The following is a 27,054-nucleotide window of genomic DNA, read 5'->3' on the forward strand; positions in this document are numbered from 1 at the left end:
ACTGTGTGCTCACATGTGACACCTGTTCATGTTGCAGCAAGGCCCAACAGGTCAGCCGTGAGGTCCAGGGACTTACAAATGTGTGGACCGTGTGTGTGTATGGCACACACATATGGAGAGATATATCTGTGTCAGATATATTAGCATCTGTACATGTGCATAGAGCAAGGGACATACTGCAACTGTATGTGAAGGGAGGTCATATATATGTTGGTGAAGGTTGTTATGTGCATATTTGTATGTAGGTAGTAGTGTGTGGCAAACAAGACAGCATACAGTGCTGGTATATGACATGTGGTGGTTAAACGCTGTGGGTGTGATTTGTTAGGTTTGCAGTGTTGCAACCAGTGAGGCATGCTAAAGCCACATGGGCTGAGAACACCTTCAATGCATTTCGCACAAGACTGTGCAATATCATTACATAACTGTATACCTCACATCCTTCACATAATTGATATTTCCACCATGAAAGGTGGACTGTATATGTGCCTGTATGTATATCTATATGTACACCAATGGATGTTTATATGTATGTGTGTGTGTGTGTGTATATATATATATATATATATATATATATATATATATATAGAGAGAGAGAGAGAGTCATATTTACTGCGACAGATGCCTGGTGACAAAGCCATGGCCTCAAGCTCAATGTCAAAAATGCATTGCCATCCCTTTTGCTAAAAACTCTGTACCCATGAACTACTACATAGGTGGTAGGTGACTTAACACTGAAAGTGTGATAAGAGACCATGGGACACAGGTGAACAGTAGTCTCCCCTTTAATAATCACAGTGCCACACTAGTCATGCAATCTGTCTACGTGGCACACCTCATCACAAAAGGTGTGTCATCCAGGGAAAAAGAGGTCAGTGTTCCCCTCTACTCATCACTCACAAAACTCATTATAGAGTACAATGCCCCTTCTGGTATGAACATCACAAGGCATCTACAGCAACTGGAAAGGCCACAGACATACCTCACAAAGAGTATTACTGGCCTCAAACCGACACCCTATGCAGACTGCCTCACAAAACCACAGCTAGACTGTGTCGCATACCGCCAACCCAGAGGTGACCTCTGCCTAACATACAAAGCTATGTCAAACCCAGAGCTGTTGGACATGCTCCACATAAACAGATCACAATCCCTATGAGCTACACGCTCTAGGGACCTAAACCTTGTCACCTCAATAAACAGAACATGCTGGAGGGATAGATTCCTATCTCAGAGACATCCCATACTCTGCAACAAAGTACCTGTCAATAGCAAACAACGCTCCTCAGTAACACATGTCATGAATAGTCTTGATGATTGGATGGGAGATAGGAAATACACCCCGGGAATCACCTCTGTGGCTCTGCTTGACAGGACACATGAAATTAAATTACTTGGGTGTCAAAGTCCAGGGTACCATATGGCTAGGCTCCTATAGGCCCTAGGGCCAATAGCCTATTACCTACCTATGAACCAATACACACCCCCATTTACTTGTTGCAATAATTGCTATGTGAGGTTGACTGAGTGTGATGGTGAATGTGTTGGTGAATGTGTCACAGTTGTGTATATGTGGGACAGCTTAGTGGGAAACTGTTTTTGTCATGGCATTATGTGTCCTAGCTCTGTTCCCATCAAAAGATGTGTATGCTATTGCTAGCCAGAAAAAGCAATATGACATATGGTCTGACATAGTCCCTTGGTGTTAACTGGGGTGCGCCATTGGAGGCTAAAGCAGTACATGTATGCTCATTGATTGGTACTGCTGGTGAATCCAAATCCTGTATGAACTGTAGTACTACCTGAAGCTGTAGGCCTAAACAGCACAGTATGGTGTATGTCCACATTGCTTGGAAACACTGTTTTGTGTGTTCCCTGTAGTCCTCACAGATTACATACCTCAGGCATAAGAGTTTGTAAGTACTGACACACAGTAATGTATGGTACACACGTAAAGCTCATCTGGGTTGCCATACTTCTGTGTCCTGTATGTATGTCTGATGTGTGTGTGGGTATGCCTGTAACATGCCCTCGGTCATATGTGTGTTACAGGATATAAGTGCATAACTAGCAACATGTATAGTCTAGTACAGCAGTATGCCACCTATATTCATGAATGTGCACATATTTTAGGCAGGGGTTTGCCATCAACAACTAATGTGGTATACTGGTAATACTGTAACTGGACTTTACAATCATTGCAATGGATGACATATTTCTTTATGCATTAGCTTGATATATACCTCCTGTGGCTAGGTGGTGCATTGTGTCGCATACAGTGTGCCATGTACGGTGCTGTGCAGAAAATGGTTTAATATATAGAGCGTGCCAGGCACTGTCAGGCAGTTGTGGGTTGAACACTGATATGTGGTATTGAAAGTGTGTATCCTGTGACAGACAATAGGTTGCTATTTATGGTAGTTCAGTGATATCTGTACTGTAGAATGTTAAGTGTGCCACGTGACTTGCTCACACATATTATTTAATTGTCTTCCAGGGTCATGGCCCATCATCGCAAGCCATCCTATAGTCCAGCAGAGGATGAAATTCTAACATCCAGTCTGGTGCAATACTACACCCTGCTATTCTGAAGAACCAGCCAGGACCAGCATGAGAGGACTGCACTGTGGCAAAATGTTGTCCGTAGGGTAAGTGACATAGGCATGCATAACCGAACATATGAGCAGGTACACCATCACTGCAGTGATTTACTTAGACATGTCTGGCAGCATGCGTCTGATGTCCGTAGGCAACAGCTTGCCACAGGTGGTGGGGTTACCACCCATCCCCCCCTCACCAGAGTGGAGGAGCTGCTCCTGAGCCTGGTGGCTCCTGGCCAACAACAACAGCAGACATGTATCATCATGGAGGCCGGAGCCCCCCAGCAGGTTCACATGGAGCATGCAGGTAACATGGCATATCTGTAAACTAATGTTATCTCTATTGGTAGATCATGCATATGTGAGATGTGTACTGTGTAGTTAGAAGATGTGGAGCCTGGTGTTGTGCAATACTGATAATTTAGAACATGATCTTTAGGCCTGTGACTGTCAACTGTTGTACTACTGTAAGATTGCAAACCCACAGTAGCAATGCCACAGTTGTTGCCACTGACAAACTGTCTCATATCCTTGTAGGTCCCTCTGGTGTGACAGCAAGGCAGCAGACCCATGCTGGTGAGTGTGTTCTACATTTAATATTACAAATAATATGTGCATGTCATAGGTGAGTGCAGGCCATGTACACATGGCTGTGCACATTTGCTGTGAGACTATGCACATCTCAGTAACATGAGTAGCTGCCTCAAACACATACAATACACACAGCATCCCAAACAATTGTGGCTACACTGTAGTGGACATTGGATAGGCAGAGTCGATACACATGCACGCAACATACACAACTTCATCATACGCAGTATATGTTAATATGCTACACATGGCGTATTCAGACACCCGCTGTAAGGTCACACTCCAGTATCCCAAATGTCATCCACACAGCACACATAATATACCTGAGGGGTAGCGGCCTATCATGGGGTGGTGCGACACTCTTCAACACACAACACATTCATGTTAGGTAATGCTCCCTATTGGGCACCTTACAAACCCATGTAACAACTGGCTGTGAAATGGTGAATGTAGCCATGGTACTGCGGTTCAGGTACAGCATGATAGGTGCCGGTCTGGCACACATTAGTAGCCTTGAGTGGCCACATGCTGCTGCATGATGATGGCTCATGTTACTACACCCCATCCAGTTACAGTAACCACAGTACTACACATAGCATTCATTGCTATACACCTCAATGTTGTGTGTGTGCAAACATATGCACCTATACACAATATGCATAGCAATCACCATTTGCACAAAGTGACACATATATGTCTTGTAATGTTATTGAGTGTATAGGTCACATGACACACATTGGGTATGTGTGATGTTTAATGTTGCAGTTGTGTTGTAGCATGCCATGTCATGGCTGGCACTGGCATGTCCACAATATGTTCTACACTCACCATAACTACTGTACAATGGCTATGTTGAGCAATGGTATTTCATCAGGTATACACGCACCACTCATCCTGTGTGTATACACAGCATGCATGAACTAAACCTGTGTCCACAATTAACTTCTAAAGACACAGACACTCTAATCAGTACGGGATATCTATGTGACACACAGATAAACATCCAGCCATGGTATATACACCTGTGAGTGATGGTGCACAGCACATTGAAGAGCTTGTAATACTTGCACAGCAATGCTGTGTCCATGTACACATTGTGTTTCAGGGTGAGGCCAATCACTGAACAACAACACACATGCATCAAAGCCATGTATACTGTTATTAGCAAGGAATGTCTACACTCACACTGCATGCTGTTGAGCAACACACGTCCTGCATGCTGACAAGTGTGATATGACTGTTTGGCTTGTGATACTGTACCCTACCATCAACCGCTATTGAGTATGTTCTGGATTGCTGGTGGTGTGTGTGTGTGTGTGTGTGTGTGTGTGTGTGTGTGTGTGTGTGTGTGTGTGTGTGTGTGTGCATGTGTGCATGTGTGCATGTGTTCATGTGTGCATGTGTTCATGTGTGCATGTGTGCATTTGTTCATGTGTGCATGTGTGCATGTGTGCATGTGTGCATGTGTGCATGTGTGCATGTGTTCATGTGTACATGTGTTCATGTGTGCATTTGTGCATTTCTTCATGTGCATTTGTTCATGTGTGCATGTGTGCATGTGTTCATGTGTGCATGTGTGCATGTGTGCATGTGTGCATGTGTTCATGTGTGCATTTGTGCATGTGTGCATGTGTTCATGTGTGCATGTGTTCATGTGTGCATGTGTGCATGTGTGCATGTGTGCATGTGTTCATGTGTGCATTTGTTCATGTGTGCATGTGTGCATGTGTACATGTGTTCTGACATCATGTACAGGTCGTAAAGTGTGTTTCCTGTCTTCCTCTCACAGGTGCTGAGGTTGGGCTGGTTCACTGCAGCAGGGAACCTGATGTCACTGACACAAATAGTGATAATGAGGACAGGTGTTGAGGCACAGGTATGTTTGCCAGGGTCTGTCGTTGGGCCAACAATCGACAGTAGACAGGTGTATGCACACAGTCATACTGCCAATACATCCATCATCATCAATGCCCTTATCTGAGGGACAGTGTACAGTCGGCAATGGCCAGGACAGTGTGGTATCTATGGCACATGCATCCGGACACAGCAGCCACACCCAGAGGTCTGAAACAGTACCACATAGGCAGATGTCCAGGGGTTCTCATCGGAGCACTGCTGGTCATCATGCTCCTGGCAGACGTGCCACAGGTCATACAACCTCACACATGTTCCAGGCTGTCAAGGATGCACAGACACGTATGGAACGGTACACCAGACAGGGACTAAGGGCACAGAGGGCACATAACACTGCTTTAAATGACAGTATCCATGACCTAACAGGTGCCATCCGTAATTACACTGAGTTCATTGATAGATGCTGGGGTAAGACATTAGATGTCCTCTGCAATGTCATGTCCATGTGTCAGGACAGTGTGGGATGGTTGAGATGTCAACATGGATGCATGCCAGCAACATCAGCAGCTGGCAGTCACCTCGGACGTCCCTCAAGTCACAGCCGCTCCTGTAATGCCAGTACCAGCCCCAGCAATGATGGGGGTGGGCTGTCCATAGACCATCCTAGAAGACCATGTGCACGTGGCTCTGGCCAGTCCCAGCAGGCACCTGGGTCCAGTGTACATATGTCTGCCTCTGAGGATTGTACCCAGTCTGGCTTAGTACCTGATACTGTCAGTAGTACCCCTGCTAGGCACAGGTACCGTATTTGTGGCCAGAGATGGTGATCTGTAAAGCCTGGCAGGTACAGTCTGTGGCTGTCCCACACATCCATGTATATAGCAGCCACATGGTGGAACTGTGTGCATGCAGACACACACACACACACATAAATCAGACACCTAGAGATAACACATACCTGCACACATTACATCAACATTGGCCTATACCAGTACTCTTGGCCCTCACACACACACACACACACACACACACACACACACACACACACACACACACACACACACACACACACACACACACACACACACACACACACACACATGTTGATTGTATGGCTCAATGTAGGCTTCTGGCAAACCAACAACACGCCCTGTGCATATGATGAAACCTGTGCCACCTCCTGTCATCTGTAACATTGATGCAGGAACAGGCTAACATGGTGCTGATGCACAGAGTGACTTTATAGCAGTATAGCAATGTTAGCATGTTGTCAGCAGTAAAGTGTAAAGATATCTTTGAAGATGTAGCTGAGCAGGCATGATGCATTAAAGCTATGATTGTCAATGTAGTATTGCTTACACCAGTGTTAATTCCAATAGTGTATTGTCCACCCACGTGCCACGTGGCTGATGTGTGTAGTATTGGCAGCATGTGTTAGAGAGTGGACAGTACATGTGGGATGTGTGCAGCACAGGTTTGCAGGTGTACATTTGTGAACATGGTGGAGGGGCACTGTCTGCATGTACATGCATAGTGGACACATGAGCAGGGTGACATGCTCTGTATTACACAGTGTTAACACTCCATAGTTTCTATTGGTGGCCAGTATGCATTGTACTATACACATTTTGGAACTTGGGTACACATGTGTGTATGACATGGTTTGACACTGTGCTGTGGGTGATACTGTTACTATCTGTCATTGGTTTGCATTCTGGTAGTATACATAACCTTAACAGCCTGACCAAATCATTAAATGATGTCTTGACAACTGACACACAGATGTAGAATGCACAGTAACATTTGTATCCTTCAGGTACTATACTTTGCCAGTAACCAGTGGTGTTCACCTGCACCCATTCCTGGGACCACTCCTGTTTGGCATATAGCTCTCTTCGGTACAAGCAAACATAGTAGGGTTATGTCCTTCCATGTCTGGAAATGCATACTGTGGCCTGTAATGCATTCTCCAGATGACACACACATCCTCCGCAAGGGTATCATACAGACAGATACCTGTTGTCAAACTCATGCTGTAATGCTATAAGCCAACTAAAGCATAGCCATCCACCTTTACAAAACATAGTATCCCCACAATACCACATAGGTAGTAGCCCCCAACATGTTGATCAGGTACCGATGTGTACATACAGCCAAGTGTTACGTCATCTCTCCTTTGGTAATCACTTTTCCAAAGGTATTTTGAAATCCCTCGGTGAATCACATAAGCAATAAGGGGTCTGCATGCATATCCACAAAGGTTGTTGTACACCTATAATGAATAGCCATTATTGACAGACTTTGCTGCGTTTGAACAGGTATGAAATATACCTCAAGCATAAACCCTAATTCACATTATTCAATAGAAACTGTAATGAGTGTGTGTGACATGGATGACCTAGGCCAGGGATCACTGCAGTGGCTGGGCTTGTCACAAGCATACAGATGTGACCTAAGGTCTGGAAAGCGGTTTGCACATTCTAGTAAAGATAACAGATGTGTTCATGGAGAAAGCAGGGTTCCCACCTATGAAATAATTGAGATCACATGTACGTATATGTATTTGCCACACAGATACCTGACGTGCAATGCACATACTGTTGTCATTGGGATTTGTCATACAGTAGTAAAAGCAAAATCCACAACACAGTGACCAACTGTGTCACACACACTCACCAAGTGCAGGATTCAAACCCCTACCTAACTACTTTATGATACTAGAGCAGTACGCCTTTACACGACGCACTATGCACATCACTGGGAGTCTTCCTTTCCACAGGTATATTTGTAGGATGGTGACATCATCAGACTTGACAAAGATAAGTATACCACTTTTAAGGTGTTGTAGTTGTCTCCAAAAAGGTTGCTCTTCTACAAGGAGATAGACACACACACTTTCATACAGTTGTCAAGTGTAGGATTCAAACCCCTACCTCACTACTTTATGATACTAGAGCAATACACATTTACACGACATGCTATTTACATTACTGGGAGTTCTCCTTTCCACAGGTATATTTGTAGGATGGTGACATCATCAGACTTGACAAAGATAAGTATACCACTTTTAAGATGCTGTAGTTGTCTCCAAATAGGTCGCTCCTCTACGAGGAGATACACACACACTCTCATACAGTTGTCAAGTGCAGGATTCAAACCCCTACCTAACTACTTTATGATACTAGAGCAGTACACATTTACACAACATGCTATACACATTCCTGGGAGTGCTCCTTTCCACAGGTATATTTGTAGGATGGTGACATCATCAGACTTGACAAAGATAAGTATACCACTTTTAAGGTGTTGTAGTTGTCCCCAAAAAGGTTGCTCCTTTACAAGGAGATATACACTCATACACACACACACACACACACACACACACACACACACACACACACACACACACACACACACACATACATACAGTTGTCAAGTGCAGAATTCAAACCCCTACCTAACTACGTTATGATACTAGAGCAGTATGCATTTACCCTACGCGCTATACACATTACTGGGAGCTCTTCTTTCCACAGGTATATTTGTAGGATGGTGACATCATCAGACTAGACAAAGTGGGTTACATTAGGTGACATTAGGTGGGCTACATAGAAGGAATTTATAAACACTTTGGCAATGTGATCATCAAAGGAGAGTTTACTATCTACCTGGGTCCCCAGGGCCATAATTACATTCTCCGTACATACTGGATTACCACCTATGTGGTAATTTGTGTGCACTTTGTTTTATCCAAAGGGGATGACTATGCATTCTTTGGCATTCTGCTTGAGGGCATTGTTTTGACACCAGGTATCTTTCTCTGTAAGACCCTTTTGGAAGATGTCTGTTTAAGCCGTAGAGTCAATTATGGACCACAGTTAGCAGTCATCTGCAAACTTATTCAGCCATACTCCTCCCATGCTTGCCTGTACCTCTGAACAGTATCTACTCAACAGGTGCGGTCCCAGGACCAATACCTGTGGGATGCCATTTGTGACTGGTTTAGAGTTGGACATGGCACCCGCAACTCTGAACATGTGCGTTTGATCTGTGATCTATTTGGCCACCCATCCTGTGACATAGCTGTTAATGTTCAAGCTGGTAAGCTTGTCCATAATGCCAGAGTGGGGAATGGTGTTGAAAGGCCTTAGTGAGGTCCAGGTGGGCTGTGTGGACTACTTTCACCTCCATCTATGTCCTTGGTAACTGTTTCAAATAAGTCAACTTGGTTTAGGAGGCAGGAGCTACCTTTAACAAAGCCAAGTTGGGTAGAGTCCAGTGTCTGCACGTCCCCAATGTCTCTGTTTATGGGTTCCATGATAATTTGCTCCATAGCTTTGCAGACCAGGCTGAGTAGGCCTATAGGGCAATGGTTTCCTGGTTCTGTTGTGGCACCCCCTTTGTGGAGCTGGCTGACTGTTGCTGTATGCCATTCTTTGGGTACACAGCTTGTGGTAAGTTTGAGTCTGGACAGTGAATGTAGGTGAGGGTGTAGTTCCTTTTGGGGCTGGTGTAAGTTGCAGCCTGGGACACTATCCAGTCCCATTGATGCTGTGTTCTTAGCTTTGGATAGGGCTGTTTTTACCTGCATGTCCATGAAGTCTGGTGCTCTGCATTCTTCTGGGATGGACACAGGCCCTTTTGGGGGTGATGGGGGGAGTTTGCACTGAACATGTCCCCCAGGATGTGGGCAATGTAAGTTGGTTCAGTGTATCTTTTTGCCATTTTGCAGTAGCTGACAGCATATTTGAGAGTTGCCACCTCAATGTTTGGTATAGCTAACGAAGGCTTTGTGGTTGTTATTCTTACATTCCTTGGCAATTTGTCTTTAGAAACTGGCCTTGGATTACTTTATGAGCAATCATTGTTTCTTCCTAATAATGATCAGTGATGCCTTTCCTTTTGTGAAGTTTGCTCTATCATGTGTTCGTATCCTCCTTCTGTTGTATAGCTTATTTATGTGCGATGGCCACCAGATTGGTTTCCTATTTTTGGAAGAGTGCATCTTGGTTTTATTTGGGAAGTCTTGATCCATGCATCCCTGTAGATGCCCACAGAATTCACTTGTAAATAATTTGGCAGATTGTATAGCATTATCCTATAGCAAGGGGGCTTTGGAACTTTCCACTTTTGTCTTGGGAAGTGTGCAGTTTGCTTTTAAAGATGTCTTCACAGTGGTTTCCTTGACTGGGGGGGGGGTGTGGATGTCCAGTGTGATTACTTTATGATCTGATATTACCAGCGAGGGGTTTATCCCTGTTGTGGAACACTGGTACCCCATGTTGGTGATGATCAGGTCCAGTATGTTGTCACCTCTAGTGGGCATGGTGACCAGCTGTTCCAGGGTGTTTCAGTTTTTAAACTCTAGAAAACATTGGGCAAATGATGTTGTACACAAGTAATTCTCCCACTCAATGTTTGGGTAGTTGTAATCTCCTCATATAATGGTGTTTGATAGGATCTTTATATTTTCGACTGTTTCAGGAATACTGAGTGAGGTTCCTGAAACAAGGTAGGTGATCTGTAGCAGGCTACAATCTGATAAGCAGCTTTGCCCAATGTTAGTTGCACTTGCATGGTCTACAAGGCCTCATGCTGTGCCACTAACCTGAAGGTGTGGGTATCCATAAGGTAAATGGATACACCCCTTCCTTTTGTATTTCACTCTGGGTTTTGGGGCCGAAGATCAGAGGGATTGTGAGTGTTTTACGTGGAGCATGTCCAACAGCTCTGTGTTTGACACAGCTTTGTATGTTAGGCAGAGATCACCTCTGAGTAGGCAATATGCGAGATAGTACAGCTGCAGCATTTTGAGACGGTCTGTGTATGGCATGTATTTCAGGCCACTAATGCTCTTTGTGAGGCATTTCTGCAGGCTTTCCAGTTGTTGTAGATGTCTTGTGAGGTACATAGCAAAAGGGGCATTGTACTCTATTATGGATCTAATGAGTGATGAGTACAGGGGAACAATTTCCTCTTCTATTCTGCATGAGACACCTTTTCTGATGAGGTGTGCCATGTAGAAGGATTTCCTGACTATATGTGGGGATGTGATTATCACAGGTGTGCCCACTGTCCACCTGTGACCCAAGGTCTCTTATCACACTTTCAGTGTTAAGTATACTACCGCCTATGTTGTAGTTCATGGCTACGTTGTTTTTACCAAATGGTATGACAATGCACTTATTGGTATTTAGCTTGAGACCATGGCTTTGACACCGAGCATCTGTCTCAGTGAGGCCCTTTTGTAGGATGTCCACATCTTTAGTATTTACAGTTATGGCTCCTAGTTGCAGTCATCTGGAATCTTCATTAGCCACAGACCTTCCATGTTAAAGTTTACTTCAGGGATGTAGATACAAAACAGGAGAGGACCCAGGACTGAACACTGTGGTACTGCACTCGTCACTGGTCCAAAGTCATACTTGGAGTCTGCTACTTTCACAGTGTGTGTTCTGTCAGTGAGCCAGTTGGCAACCCATCTTGCAACATATCAATTTATACCTAGTTTAGTGGATTTATCTATAATTCCAGAGTGGGGGATGGTGTTGAAAGCCGTGGCAAGATCTACATAGGCTGTGTGAACCATGTTACCCTTGTCTACGGTTCTGGTGACTGCTTCAATGTTGTCTATCAGGTTTAGGAGACATGATCTGCATTTTACAAACCCAATATGGTTGTGGTCCAGAGTTTGGAGTTTACCAATGTCTATTTTTATAAGTTGTATGATGATACATTCCATGGCCTTGCAGAGCAGGCGCATCAGGCTAATGGGGCGCTAGTTCCTGGGGTCCATGGTGTCCCCACCCTTGTGTAGTGGGATAACTGTCACTGTGCACCATTCAGCAGGCATAAAGCCTGAGAAGAGGCTATGAATGAACATGGTTCGTCGGTCTGGTGCCTCTTCGTTCTGTAGTTTGTGTAGAACACAGTCTGGGAAGTTATCTGGTCCAATGGATGCTGTGATACTGGCTTTGGAGAGTGTTTTTTACCTGTGCAGCCGTGATGACAGCAACTTTGCAGTCTTCTGTTATAGAGATGTGCTCTTTCATGGGTGAGGGGGGTAAAGTTAGCACTGATCCTATCTGCCAGGATGTTGGCAATATCAGTTGGGTCTGTATATTTAGTGCCATTGAGCTGTAACTCAGAGCAGATCTGAGTGGTGCCATGACATGGACCTGTCAGTTGGGCAGAGATCTCCTGAGTAGACAGTATGCAACAGAGTACAGATTGAGTTAAATTCAGTCTTGTTGCATTGGGCAACTGTTTGAGGCCAGTAATCCTCTTGTTGAGGTACTTCAGTGGTCTTTCCAGCTGCTGCAGGTGCCTAGTCAGATTCATTGCATGTGTGTTGTGGTACTCTCTGACGGGTCTGATGACTGATGAGTAGAGGGAACCTCCTTTGACCTACATGCAAAGACCTTGGCAGTTTGTGGGAACACATGGCATGATTGTCTGACCACTTTGTGAATGTGTTTCTGGAAGTAGAGATGACTATCCACATGTGTCCATAGATCCCTTATTATCACCTCCATATTTAGGGTATTGGCATCTATGTGGTATTTGTATGACTGTAGCTCGAGGCCATAATTTTGACACCACATCTGCCTGACTGAGTCCCTTTTTAGGGATGTCTCTGTTGTCCCAAATATCGATTATGACGTCTTTTTTGCAGTCATCCACAAACTTTGCTAAACATAGCCCTCGTGTGTTTGACTGTATTTCTGAAACTATACACCAGACAGGAGGGGTCCCAGGACTGATCCATGGGGGACAGCATTTGTTACCAACTTGAACAGGTGACCACAATTCTTACCTTGTGTGATCTATCTGTGCCCCAGTTGGCAATCCATCAGATGGCATACATATTTATGCAGAGGTTGTTGATTTTGTGGATACGACATGTGTCTGGGATGTTGGAAAAGGGCTTTTCAAGGTCTATGTGGGATGTGTGTAGCTCATTTCATTGATGTATGTCCTGGGTGACTGCCTTGAAAACAGTCTAGCAGGTTTGGGAACCATGATCTGCCCCTGGCCAAACCAAAATTGGTAGGGTTGGGTATTTGTAGGCTCCCAATAGCTCTGTTTATGAATTCCATCATGTTGGAATCCATGGCCTTGCAGATCAGGCTTAATAGGCTTATAAGACAATAGTTCCCATGGTCTGTTGTGCACCAACACTTGTGGAGTGTGTCAAACATTGCTGTAACACATTCAATAGTTTCATATCCTGTACAGAGGGTGAGTCTCAACAGACTGTTCAGGTGCAGGGTCTGTTTGTTCTGGAGTTCACTTATGACACAGCTATGGAAACAATGTATTCCCATAGAAGCCATGTTTTCAGGATTGGAAGGAGCTGTTTACCCATTCTATATGTGATATCTGTGCTTTCACAATCTCCAGGTATGATGATAGAGCCTTCTGTCAGTGAGAGGGGGGTATGTATGTATGTATGAGCCGGTCTGACAGGATGTTGGCAATGTCAGTCATTACAGTTTGCACTGACTCAGGACTTATATGACTGTACATTGCTATTTATGACATAGTGAAAGGAAGCGTCATGGTTCTCTATGGACTCCTTCACAGATTATTTTGCCAGAACATGGATTGGATAATGTTTGGAGTGCACATTGTTTATTCATGATACTGACTGCAGGTTTATCGATCTTCTTTGCTTTTTCACTTTCTGTGAACAACTTAAGTACTTGTGGTACATAGTTTGATTATGACAGGGTTCCAATATATCATATGCGTCTGTTTTCATATAACTGTGTGCACAAGGCAGGATCGGTGAATAGTGACAGGTTCCTGGGGTATAACATATGCAACTGCCAGATATGTGTGGACCACTGCTGTACTCAGACATGGCCTAAATGTGTGAGCATGCCCAGTATGACCTTTCAGTATGTTGTTTCCTGACATTTGCTTCGTTTATTTAAGTGTGTGAGCATGCCCAGTATGACCTTTCAGTATGTTGCTGACTGACATTTGCTAAATTTGTTGAGGTGTGTGAGCACGCCCACCATGACCTTTCAGTATGTTGCTGACTGAGATTTGCTAAATTTGTTTAAGTGTGTGAGCTTGCCCAGCATGGACATATATACTATATGTGTGTGAAAAATCATGTTGGTTTCTACTTCAGGGCTCACCTTTGTGTTGTACATCGACAGGAAGCACGCTGTGCCTGCAGGGCTTCCATGAGTCACTTTGCATAGACTTATCAACATTTCTATATACGGGGGGGCAGCCATTATTTGTAAATTTCTACCCAGGGGGCACACCTGATTGTTACTGTGGGTGTACATAGGATGAGGGGTTCACCTGACACTTATACACATTTGCTAGGCCTACACTGCTATGTCAGCTACTCCATTTCAGTCTGTACTGTTGCCTATCATACTGGCTTGAGGCATACTACTGTACTACAGATCTTAGCTTCCAATTTCATGTATATTAGTTTGTGACTTCATAGCCTACCCGACCCACATCACACTGCCTGGCCTGCTATCTGTCTGCATAGGCAATTGTGCTTAAATATGCTAAATAGTGGTAAAATGTGCTTAGGACTACTTTATATCACTTAAAATAGGGCAATCATGCCTCAGGTGGTGCTGCAGGGCTGCCTATGTCGGATGCACATAGTACACTCCCTATACATGTTTGAAAACAGGTAGTGTCAACTTAGGCATCCCTTTTATTGTATGTGTGAGTCAGACAGTGGTGTCATTTCCAGGGTTCCTACTGATTCAGTGTATGTGCTATGCCTTGCTTCTTTGCCAAGGCCAGGGCATATTGGGCACGCCTCCTTCTGCCTACTGGGGCAGGCTCAGGTTGCTCCTCCTCTGAGTCACACTGTGCCTGTGCAAGCCTTCACAATGGTGGGGGGCTGTTTGGCCCAGCCCCATGCTGTTCCTGCTGCAGCTGTTTTCGCAGGATCATATTGTGTAGCATGGCACATACCATGACAATTTGGGTACATGTAGTTGGTGAGTACTGCAAGGCTCCACCAGATGTGTTCAGGCACCGGAACCGTGACTTGAGCATCCCAAACACATGCTCAATAATGTTTCTTGTTTGTGCATGTGCCTCATTATGGTGTTCTTGTTCAGGTGTGTGTGCATTTCTGATGGCTGTCATCAGCCACGGCTCTAGTGCGTATCCAGCATCCCCCACTAGGTGACCATCAGGGATGTCCCCATTGGCAAATCTCTGGTACAGCTGCGTCAGATGCCAGATGTGGCAATCGTGATAGCTTCCAGGGCAGCCAGCACACACATTCATTATTATGCCCTGGGCATCGCACACAACCTGGCAGTTGATGGAGGGGAAGCCCTTGTGGTTGATGTAGACCCTACCCCGCTCACCGGGTGGTGCTTTGATGTGTATGTGCATGCAGTCTATTGCACCCACTACTTCAGGGTATTCTGCTATTTGGTGGAATAGATGCATATTGTTGGCCAATGCCTCATTGGAATTGGGGAAATATATGTGCTCAATGACATGTGCTGACATGGCATCCAGGAACTGGTGCAGTACCCTGGATGCTGATGCCTGTGCAACCCCCATCATATCACCAGTTGGTCTCTGGAAGATACCTGTAGCTAGTATTCATAGGCCAACACATACCTTGGTATCCACTGGGATGGGTTCCCCTCTGTTGGTTCTGTGTATGAGGTGTGGCCAGCACAGCTCAACAATTTGCTGCAGGAGGTCTCTGTCCACTCTATAGTGCTCCACTATCTCCAGCTCATGTAGCCCTTGGTAGGTTACCCTGGGTCTGTACACTCTTCTCTGTCTCCTCACTGTGGGTTGCTCTGCAGCATTTGCAACATCACCACCCTCAGCACCTTGCACATGTTGGTTTATGATAGCAATAGCAGCCCCTAACATTTTATCTGACTTAAGCTTTTTAAGTTTTCATTCTTTGCATACTGCAGTGTTGCAGAGTTCTTGGGAAAAAAAGGGTAGACTGCTGTTTGCAGAGTTTAAAGGGTTGGGCTGGGCTGGGTTAGTCTACTGCCTGTGTAATTGGCTGATTCTGATATATTTCACCTGGCAGCTCTGCTAGTTCTCCTTGGTTAACTTCCTACTACTTCTTTTCCTTCCTTTTTCCCTTTCTGTTTCCTCAAGGGGCAGCGCCGAGCAAACAAGCGCAAGCACGTGCACACGGGCGCACACGTGCTCACACGCTGTGTGCACATTTGCAAGAAATTTCAGATATATCCACGGTGTACACCTTTGGTTTCTTGTTTTCAGCTAGGACAACTGTAGACATGACTCTTGCAATCATGAGCAACTCAGGGCAAACACAAGCCACTGTGCTCCATTTAGCTTACAGCCTTTCAGACATACTCCCTCATGATGTCACCTATCTTCTACTTCCCTACTCCTACACTTACACTCTAGGGGCATGGCTCACATGCCAGGGAAAATTGGGATTCACTATCCTTATCCTCATTTGCATAGGATTGCCTACTAATGCTTGGTTACATCTCTCACACTGAGCTTCCCCCCCCTTAGCAACCACTACTCAGTGGCCATGTTGTTTTCATCCTGCCATTCACCTGCATGTCAGAACAAGCTTTTTAGTGGAATTGCCCATTTTTGGCTATTTTTCACTTTTTTCATTTTATTTAAAGCGCGGCAAGTTTGCGCGCTGCTGTGCTACGCTTAAACATCGGCGATCGGGAGGAAAAATTTGGATTTTAAGGATTTACAACATTTGCAAATGCAAATGGCCTTATATTGGGCCATTGGCATGCTTCTTCAACTAGATGCATCCTTTATTTGGGGCTGTCATAGCTCCGTTTAGCTGTTTGCAGAACAGTACTCCATTACCAACCGAGTACATTTCTGCAAATAACACTACTCTTACACGGACAGGTTAGTGTTTCCTGGATCACAAATTTACCTCATTTGCATAGCTTTCAGCAGCAAATGAGGTAATTTGCATACCATAACACTGTCCGTGCAAGAGTAGCTTTAGAAGCTCTCATGCACGCCCCTGTCGGCTATTGCTGAATCGCTCGGCAGACATATTGCCTGTCTGCCTTCTTACACTACTCTTACACTCCATGCAAGCCTTCGTGAATCCAGACCATGATCTTTATGTTTGTGTAGTAGAGTGCAATATGTGAACCCCATTATTACTTCATAACAAATCCTGTCCTGACAAGTAAGCATAAGCACTTCCCATAAAAGTATCATCCCAAAGGCTGTATAAGCACTTCTCATACAACACTTTCAAACAAGTCTGCATATACACTTGAATTTAACTCAATACAAATTTATAAAATAAAAATGCTTTTAAGTAAGAAATTGAATAATGCATAAAATGATGTGTGAATTTATTGTATTTTCTCATTTTGTCTCCCCCTTTTCTGTTTTTCCTTATTATAAATATGCATTCCTTTGTCCTTTTGTTATTTTATTTCTTTTCCATTTATGTTCATTTTTTACATATTCAAAATCCTTTTGAGTGACCCAGTCATGTACCACTCAGGTTATGGAATGCTCACCCTCTGCCCATTTGGGGACACCTCACAGGGTCAGGGTGGTGGCATGGGTTCTGCAGGCACCCTGGCACATGGCAGCCTGGCAAACCTCATTGAGTAGGGCCTTTGTGACATGGTTGAGGATGTACTGGAAGAGGTAGTTAATAGGTGGATGCAGCCAAAGGGGGCCTCACTTCAGTATGTTTAAAACATGCTATCCCAGCTGGAGATAACCACTGCATTACCACAGGCCTCTACCTCCTCAACTTCAGGGTCCTCTACTGCCCGCAATCTGGCAGTGGAAATGTTTGAGGATCTGTGGGCTGGACCTCCTGCTGGTCCATCTTCAACCCTTCTTCCTTTATCCTTTGCCCTACACCCTCTTACCTCCTTTATTTCCCACCCAAACTATCCTCTTATATAAAAAAAAATTAAAAAAATAAGGATTTCCCCCTGCCAAAAATATTATGCCCTTATTTCCCACCTCTTCCAGCATAACTGTCTAGATGTTTTCCTTCTGTGAGCCCTTCTTTTTTGTGTCTCCTCTTTTTTCAGTCTTTCTTATCCTCCCACTTTGTATTCTTTAGCAAAGAATGGTAAGCCTTACTGAACAGGGGCTTTGGCACTTCATTGAGGACATGCTGGAAGAGGTAGTTGATAGGTGGATTCAGCCAGATGGGGACTAACTTCAGTGTGTTGAAAAGGCACTGCCACAGGTGGTGCTGACCACCATATAACCAGAAGCCCCTACTCCCTCATCTTTAGGCTTCACCACTCCACACCATCTTGCAGTGGAAACATTTGAGGCTTTGTGGCTGGAACTCCTGCTGGTGAGTCTTCAGCCCTTCCTCCCTTATCATTTCACCTACACCCTTTTACCTATTCTCCACCGAAACTACCCTCTTATATAAAAAGAAAAAACAAAGAAAAACATGGGAGGGTCTATCCCCCATGAAAAACATTTTGCCCCATCTCTCTCACCTTGTCCAGCACAACCCTCCAGAGGTTTTCCTTCTGTGTTCGCCTATTTGATTTGTCTCCCCCTTTTCAGTATTTTCTATCTTCCCCTTTCTATTCTTTAATGAAATAATCAGCATGTCCAAAAAATGATATCTCCATATAAAACATATTAAACACTTTTTTAAAAATATTAATAACAAAAGCTGCATAGTCAACCACTTGCTTTAGGTCTTTCAAGTGTGACTGCACATAGCCCCATTCATTTGCAATATCTGAATACATATGATGTTCTATGAAGCCTACAGCTTTTATGTAGTACTTTGTATTTACTTAATACTTAATTTAAGGTGCTTTAAACTTTTGCCTTAAATTGGCATGTTTTTCAAAACATCTTCACCTTTCCTTATTCAGAGCAAATAGCCTACTTTTAGCTTATTTGCAAATAAGCTTAGCAGCACATATCAATGATAACCTCTAAGTAGATGTGAACTGCCGGACTATGAATACCACCCTTTGTTTTTACAAGTGCTATTTCACACTGAACCCATGATATTAGAAGTACCTTATCTAATTATTGAAGAAATGATTGCCTTTTCTGTTTGTTTTAAGAAGCACATGTATCATGTGCTTTGTGAAGTTCTGGAATATGTGATTTATTAGACTTAAGAATGCAGAATCTGATTTTGGGTCTGCAGCTTTTAATAAAGGCATTGAATTGAGCATTAGATAATAAGGTTTACTTTCTTTAATGTACTGTTTGGTTGTTTTACTATACTAAAAATACAGATTCTTGTTATGGGTCTGCAATTTCAAAAAAAAAAAAAGGATACTGAAATAAATTTTCTTTTTCTCCCAAGGTGGTATGCAGTATCAATTCCTACCCAAGGTGGTATGCAGTATCATTTCCTCCCAATGTGGTATGCAGTGTCATTTCCTACCCAAGGTGGTATGCAGTATAATTTCCTACCCACGGTGGTATGCAGTATCATTTCCTATCCAAAGTGGTATGCAGTATCATTTCCTACCCACGGTGGTATGCAGTATCAATTCCTACCCAAGGTGGTATGCAGTATAATTTTCTACCCAAAGTGGTATGCAGTATCATTTCCTACCCATGGTGGTATGCAGTATCATTTCCTCCCAAAGTGGTATGCAGTATCAATTCCTACCCAAGGTGGTATGCAGTATCATTTCCTCCCAAGATGGTATGCAGTATCATTTTCTATCCAAGGTGTTATGCAGTATCATTTCCTCCCAAGGTGGTATGCAGTATCAATTCCTACCAAGGTGATATGCAGTATAATTTCCTCCCAAGATGGTATGCAGTATCATTTCCTACCCAATGTGGTATGCAGTATCAATTCCTATCCAAGGTGGTATGCAGTATCATTTCCTACCCAAAGTGGTATGCAGTATCAATTCCTACCCAAGGTGGTATGCAGTATCAATTCCTACCCAAGGTGGTATGCCGTATCATTTCCTACCCAAGGTGGTATGCAGAATCAATTCCTACCAAGGTGATATGCAGTATAATTTCCTCCCAAGGTGGTATGCAGTATCATTTCCTACCCAATTTGGTATGCAGTATCAGTTCCTACCCAAGGTGGTATGCAGTATCATTTCCTCCCAAGGTGGTATGCAGTATCATTTTCTACCCAAGGTGGTATGCAGTATCATTTCCTCCCAAGGTGGTATGCAGTATCAATTCCTACCAAGGTGGTATGCAGTATCATTTCCTCCCAAAGTGGTATGCTGTATAATTTTCTACCCAAGGTGGTATGCAGTATCAATTCCTATCCAAGGTGGTATGCAGTATCATTTCCTACCCAAGGTGATATGCAGAATCATTTCCTACCCAAGGTGGTATGCAGTATCAATTCCTACCCAAGGTGGTATGCAGTATCATTTCCTACCCAAGGTGGTATGCAGAATCAATTCCTACCCAAGGTGGTATGCAGTATCAATTCCTACCCAAAGTGGTATGCAGTATAATTTCCTACCCAATGTGTTATGCAGTATTAATTCCTACCTAAGGTGGTATGCAGTATCATTTCCTATCCAATGTGGTATGCAGTATCAATTCCTACCCAAGGTGGTATGCAGTATCATTTCCTACCCAAGGTGGTATGTGGTATCAATTCCTACCCAAAGTGGTATGCATTATCATTTCCTCCCAAGGTGGTATGCAGTATCAGTTCCTACCCAAGGTGATATGCAGTATCAATTCCTACCCAAGGTGGTATGCAGTATAATTTCCTACCTAAGGTAGTATGCAGAATCAATTCCTATCCAAGGTGGTATGCAGTATCAATTCCTACACCGCGAATAAATTGAAGCACGGTTGGCGCTGACTTATGTCATTACTTCCCTAACCAATGAAGGGCAGTGGCTGTATTCAGCTGAACAGACTACTAGCTGTGTAAGAAATTTGTAGAATGGACTCGATGAAAGTTGCCAGGGGAAGAATTGCAAGAGCAATGAATGGGTATCAAGAGGTTAACAAATGCACAAGTGAGAACAATAAGAAAGTTTAAAACAAACATGCAGTTATAAACTTTTTATATAAAATATGATAAAAGGTATTTATAAATTATGATTTAACTCCTACTTAAGGGAATAAATGTATGATAATAGCTTGTATACGCAGCATCATCCATACAGTGTCAACAATGAAGACAGTTGTTTTTCAAGACCCCTAGAAATTTCCACTTCTCTTTTCAGATCATGCATTCTATTTCTTTACTTTCACCTGAACAACCATAAAGATAGCAAAAGAGCTGAAAAAGTCTGTTAATACATCAGCAGAAACATAGAATATTATAGCAGTAAAGCAACACATTTATGTTGAATGAGGATGTCAGACTTGGCTCTGATTTCTGTACTAACATGAGATTAAGGAATCACCTCTGAGAGTCAGAAGCAGATTTGTACCACTTTATTTGAAAGGATATACACAAACATGTACTGCTTTTCTATTTTTGTTACAGGTATACTCCATTTTACAGTATACCTTCTAGTGGAATTTAGTTTTATAGATGAGGTGACTATACAACCTGAGTAGCTAGTTAAGCAGAGCATAAATATGGAGAACATTGACTGCATGGGTTTATATGCAAGACATTTACACAGTCAGGTTTAAGCTAATCTTTGATTTCAGTTTGATGTAAATTGGTTTGGGCTCATGATTGTTGCCTTGGGCATTTAGAGATGGTTTAGGTAGAAACATTATGCTATCCGTCTAGGTCAACAGCATATGTTGCAATAAAGATGCATGTCTGACATTTTTATATGTTGTTATTTTTATTCTAGGGGGTCACAATTTCATTCTCTGAGTGCAGCAGCAATCAGAAGCTAGGATTTGTATGTGGCACTTGGCCAAGGAAAGAGAACAAGACAGAAAGATAAAGCAATCAGCAACAAGAACAAAAGCAGAAGAAGAAGAAGAAGTAGGCTGAGTAATTTATAAGGTGGTGCTGGTAAAACTAGTATTCAATTAAATGTTTGAATAACCCATGCAAAAAGTAATTCTTGTTGGCTAGAACAAAAGCCATTTAAAAATCTCTGTAGAAGTACAGCGCATGAGCCAAAAACTACGACCTGTTAATAAGCTTCATTCCGCAGTTCTGAGTTTAATTTCATTAATGTTCTCTGCTGCTGTGTTGTGTACTACTGAGCAAGTCAATTAACTTGACTGTTGATCCAGAGTAGGACGTTCTGCAAAATATTTGTTACACAATTAGTAGATGAATAAATAAATACATTAAATTATACTATATTAAATATAGGGTCTATATCAGATAATCTAACTTTTAAAAATTCCAACACCATATGGTCGAGACCATATGTTCAAACTCTTAAAAGTTTGAAAATCAAAAAAAAAAAAAAAAACAGAAAAAAAACTACTTGAAAGCTTAAGCAGAGGGGCAAGCACCCCTTCACCCTCCACATTGGGGGCTTCACCCCCACCCGACCCCACTCTTTAAATATACCAACTCCGAGATCGCACTACAGTGCAAAGAGTGGAAAACTTCCATTATCGCACTGTACGGGAATCTCCGTTGAAACGTTCGAACTTTTCAAAATATGGTGTCAGCCATATGACGTTCGAACTTTTAAAAGTTCAACAATGTGATAGGAACCTATTAAATACATATAGAGGCATGTGGCCAAGGAAATGCATCTATGCCAGTTTGAAAAGTAAAAAAAAAAAAAAATGACTGAAATATTACCTCTTCTATCCTTCAATAGCTACTTCACTTTTCCAAATAGAAAATAACATTTAGTATCTTAACATGGCAGGTGCAAAGGCAATATGCCTGCTTTGAAGTTATTCAAACTGGACTCAGGAACAGTTTCAGATTAGAGTAAAACCTCAGGGACTAGGGCCAAGAAGCTTGAACACCATAAGGTTGGTTTTCCTTTCTTTCATTGAAAGACAAGACCAAAAATCTGGATTACTACAATATGGAGAATGTAGTTAGCAAAAAGGTTAGCTTCATGGTCTGAATATTATGGCTCAGGCTACACAGAAGATAAGCTGAGTATGGATAGTGGCCAGAGATCCTTAGAGAGCCAACAAATAAAGGACCAAAAGGATTACATATGCTAAGGGAGGAGGGGGGTTGGTTAAGTATCACCAGTGACATGCCATAGTGAGTTACGACATATAGTTTATCTAATAGGGGTAATTGGTAGACTAGTTTAATGAGGGAAACTCCATCAAAGTTTATGATTAATGAATCTGCATTAAAGTATGTAAGACCCTTCCTCAGTAATCAAGGATGCTCAGGACGCACACTGACATTGTTATCTTAATAATATGGAACAAATATGATATATGCAACAGTAGGTTTCTCTTCTGATGCTTCCAGATCCCATGGTTGTTATTAAGTGTCTCATCATTTTTATTTTAGAAACTAGATTTTTGTTCATTGTAACACTTCCAGCTAACAATAACCTAGCCAGCTGAACAATTCTGTATGCTAGGTCAGTGCACTTCTGCATTGAGAGGGCATGAGACGCAGGCAGCATTATGATTTGTGCCCCATCTGTTGTCTGCCTACAAACAGAGTACAGCATGACTGACATTTCTTAGTACACAGGCACCTATACGTGTGAAAGGTAAGAGTGCATGCCATACCAGTATTCGTAATGTGATGCTTTGTCTGCTGCCCAGAAGGAAAAACCCTCTTTGGTGCCTAGGCAAATGTAAGTGACTATTGGTATGGCACTTTGTTTTGAAGGAATCTCCTGCCAGTCACCAAGACATGTACCCATTCAGCAAGAAACATAAGCCATTCCCTTTCATTCTGTGTTTATATAGCATCAGTATCAGCAGATATACGTCATTTGCATTATATTTCTTTGACAAGCAGTTTAATATAGTGTGGCTGTTTTTGACAAGTTCTTCTGTTTTTTGTCATTTTTGTTCTTTTCTTCTTTAATTGTTTCCCTGTCTTTGGGCACTTGCCAACCCCTGGCCATAATCATCTCACATAGACACACAAACATTAATGACAAATAGGGTCCTCTAAGTCCAAAGTCTTTTCATATTCCCCAACTACGAACTGTCTTACTGTTTTCCTTTTATCATTTTTTTGGCCTGCATTCTCTTCAGGAGGGTCTTTGTCATTGTGTATCACCATTTGTTCCTGCAAAGCATTTACTGATTTCTCCTATAAACCGTATATCTTGTTTGTTCAGACTGTTTACTCTGTTTTCAATCAACTTTTTGTTACCATTTTGAAAACAGAGGCACATTAAAACAAAATCTAAATATTAATCAGATATAAATACTACTAAGTATCTGGTTATACAAATGCAGTAATAGCAGTGTAGAAACAATTGCAAAAAGAATCAAACCACATAAAATCATGATATACAACTCAAGCCCCTGATTAAATGGTAAAATGAAAATAATACATACCTTATCAGCCCTCATTATCTGCTGTCTGACCTTCAGCAAGTCACTTAATCAGACACTGTCCCTGAAAAGGGAGCCTAACTGGTTAAGCATTTCTATTATTATTATAATTATAATAATAATAATAATTATTATTATTATTATTATCATTACTATCGTTATCTTGCTTGTAAAACAAAGATACAAAGAAAAACAAATGAGTATTTTTTTCTTAAAATATATTAATTATTAGTCAGGATATACAACTACTAGGTAAACTTAAGAATCAGATATTACTTTGGAACAAATATGTATCCCAATAACAAAAGTTGTAAAAAAGATGTACTTTTAGGACTAGTTGCATGCAGACATTCAACTAGGTTCATTTTATTCTGTTTAAAGTAATGGTGTTGGTGGGTGGGTTCGACAGACTGCCAATGAAATGCCATTTGACAATGTGGCCAGTCAATGAAATGAAATAGACCAAAGACAATGTGCATTTTATACACCATTCAAACTCACATAAAATGCTCCTTGAATTAAACACTGTTCTTTCTCCACTGAATCACATTTCCTTCCATATAAAATATATATATATATATATGCCCTTTAATTTTCTATTTTGGTTTTCCCAGAGATTCATATTCTTATCTATATTCATCATTCTTAATTAATTAATGTCCATTAAGCTACCCGTAACATATTGCCACTTATTCATGTTGCAGCCTATGGCCATCCTTAGAAACATCATTCCACATATTTTATTCTGTGCATTATTGCCAATTAGGTGACCCTGACTAACCACACATTTCTTTCTAAACTGTATCAAATTCCCAACAAGAAATGGGAAGCCATTGCTGCCTCACCTTTTCTGAAATTAATTAGTACCTTTTCTCTAGTCCATCAATAATAAGTACAAAAGAAGGTTTTCAGCATGCTGTTATTCTTTGCAATGGAATCACTAATATCCACCACAAATGTTCTTTCCATACTTTTTTCCATACTGTCATTGGTTACTCAAATAAACCTATTATAATCTCCCACATCACCATTCAATCTACTGAATCACTTAGCTATTTAAGGCCTTTCCTTCCTCAGCAATATATATTCCACTTATTAATTGCTCACTACTTCTTCTTTGCTATTTTTAGATTTTTAATACATTCCATAATATTTGTCTAATTGCACAACTGCGTCCAATTTTCATTTCCATCCCATCATTCTCCCACATAGGCAGCTTCTAGCTCCTTCATTGTCTAGGTTGGGTGAGCATCACTAATATACCCAATTGCAAATTAATTAAGCAATCTAATTTTGTTTGCTGGAGTAGAGCATTGATAAAAATTGACCATTTGCAGGCTCAGCATGGGTTACAAACATTGTAACAACGGCAAACTAACAATAAAGGTATAAATAAATTATACAATATTGTGATGTAATAACATAGGTGTAAAACAATATAGACATATTTACTAGAAGGTTTTAAATGATGTAGGATCAGAAGTAAACAATGAATAATACAGTGTTATTGGTAAGGTAAATGTGGTCCAGCCAAAAGAATAAACACAGTATGTACAAGAAAGAAGGGACATTTTAGCAGTGAAGAGAGATGTTGTAAAATACTATGAGCTGCAATAGAGGAGCTAATAGCAGGAGAAGTGGGTATTAGATATATGGTAGGGAATGGATATGGTAACTGGGGAAGCAGTGGATATGAGTTCATATGCTGGAGAAATTAGGAGACTAAGCAGCAAAGATTTTTTGGGAAGAATGTAACACTGCAACCATGGCCTTAATTTTGACATGTGAACTTTTATTGTTCAGTTAGTTATTGTTTGAATCGATGTCAGAACTATTTATATACACTGATTGCAATAAGATAAGAGTCAGGAACAGATAAGCCAAAGTCTATACAACTACATTGAGTAGATAGTGTTAAGAGAGTCAGACCATTAATGGATGACTTCCTCAGGTTGTAGTGTGTGGTGGATGGAGTCAGTGTCATATTTTGGGAGGGTGTATCGTGGCATAGGATCTTGAAGAGAAGGGAGTCAAGACGGAGGATAGCTTTGCTTTGAATAGGTAGCCAATCTGCCTTTTCCAAGGTGTTGCAGTTATAGTCATGCCAATGTGAGTTGGTTATTAAATGGCAAATTTTATTAAAATAGGATTGCAAAGTGTAAATGTTTTTGTAAGACATTGGTAGGCCATATTCTAGGAGGATAAACTTGACACCTTTGATTGAGCCTACTCTGGTAGGTTGTGAGAGGAAATGAAATTATATTTTGGGCACAGAATAGGATGTAGTTGACTTTGGATATGACTTTCTGAATGTGAAATGGAGAATAGTATGGAAGGAAGAATTGATCTCTGAGGAAACCCTCAAAGAGCAAAGGCTGTATGTGACAAGGCAGACCTATTTTTTACTGTGAAACTTTGGCTGGTTAGGAAATTGGTTGCCATGCTGCAAATTAAAAAAAAAGACACAGAACACATTGCATAAATTTAAACAATTCCCAAGAATTATTATTAACCTGGAATAATTTGTCATAAATTAAGGTATGCCTGCCTTATATTTTATAGATACATACGATGTGGTGGGAGTAAAGATATACAACTTGGTGAACTGTGTGTAGATTCTAAAATTTATTCT

The sequence above is a fragment of the Protopterus annectens genome, chromosome 17.part0 (assembly GCF_019279795.1).
Source record: "Protopterus annectens isolate FY-2018-M chromosome 17.part0, PAN1.0, whole genome shotgun sequence".
Classification (NCBI taxonomy): Eukaryota; Metazoa; Chordata; order Ceratodontiformes; family Protopteridae; genus Protopterus; species Protopterus annectens.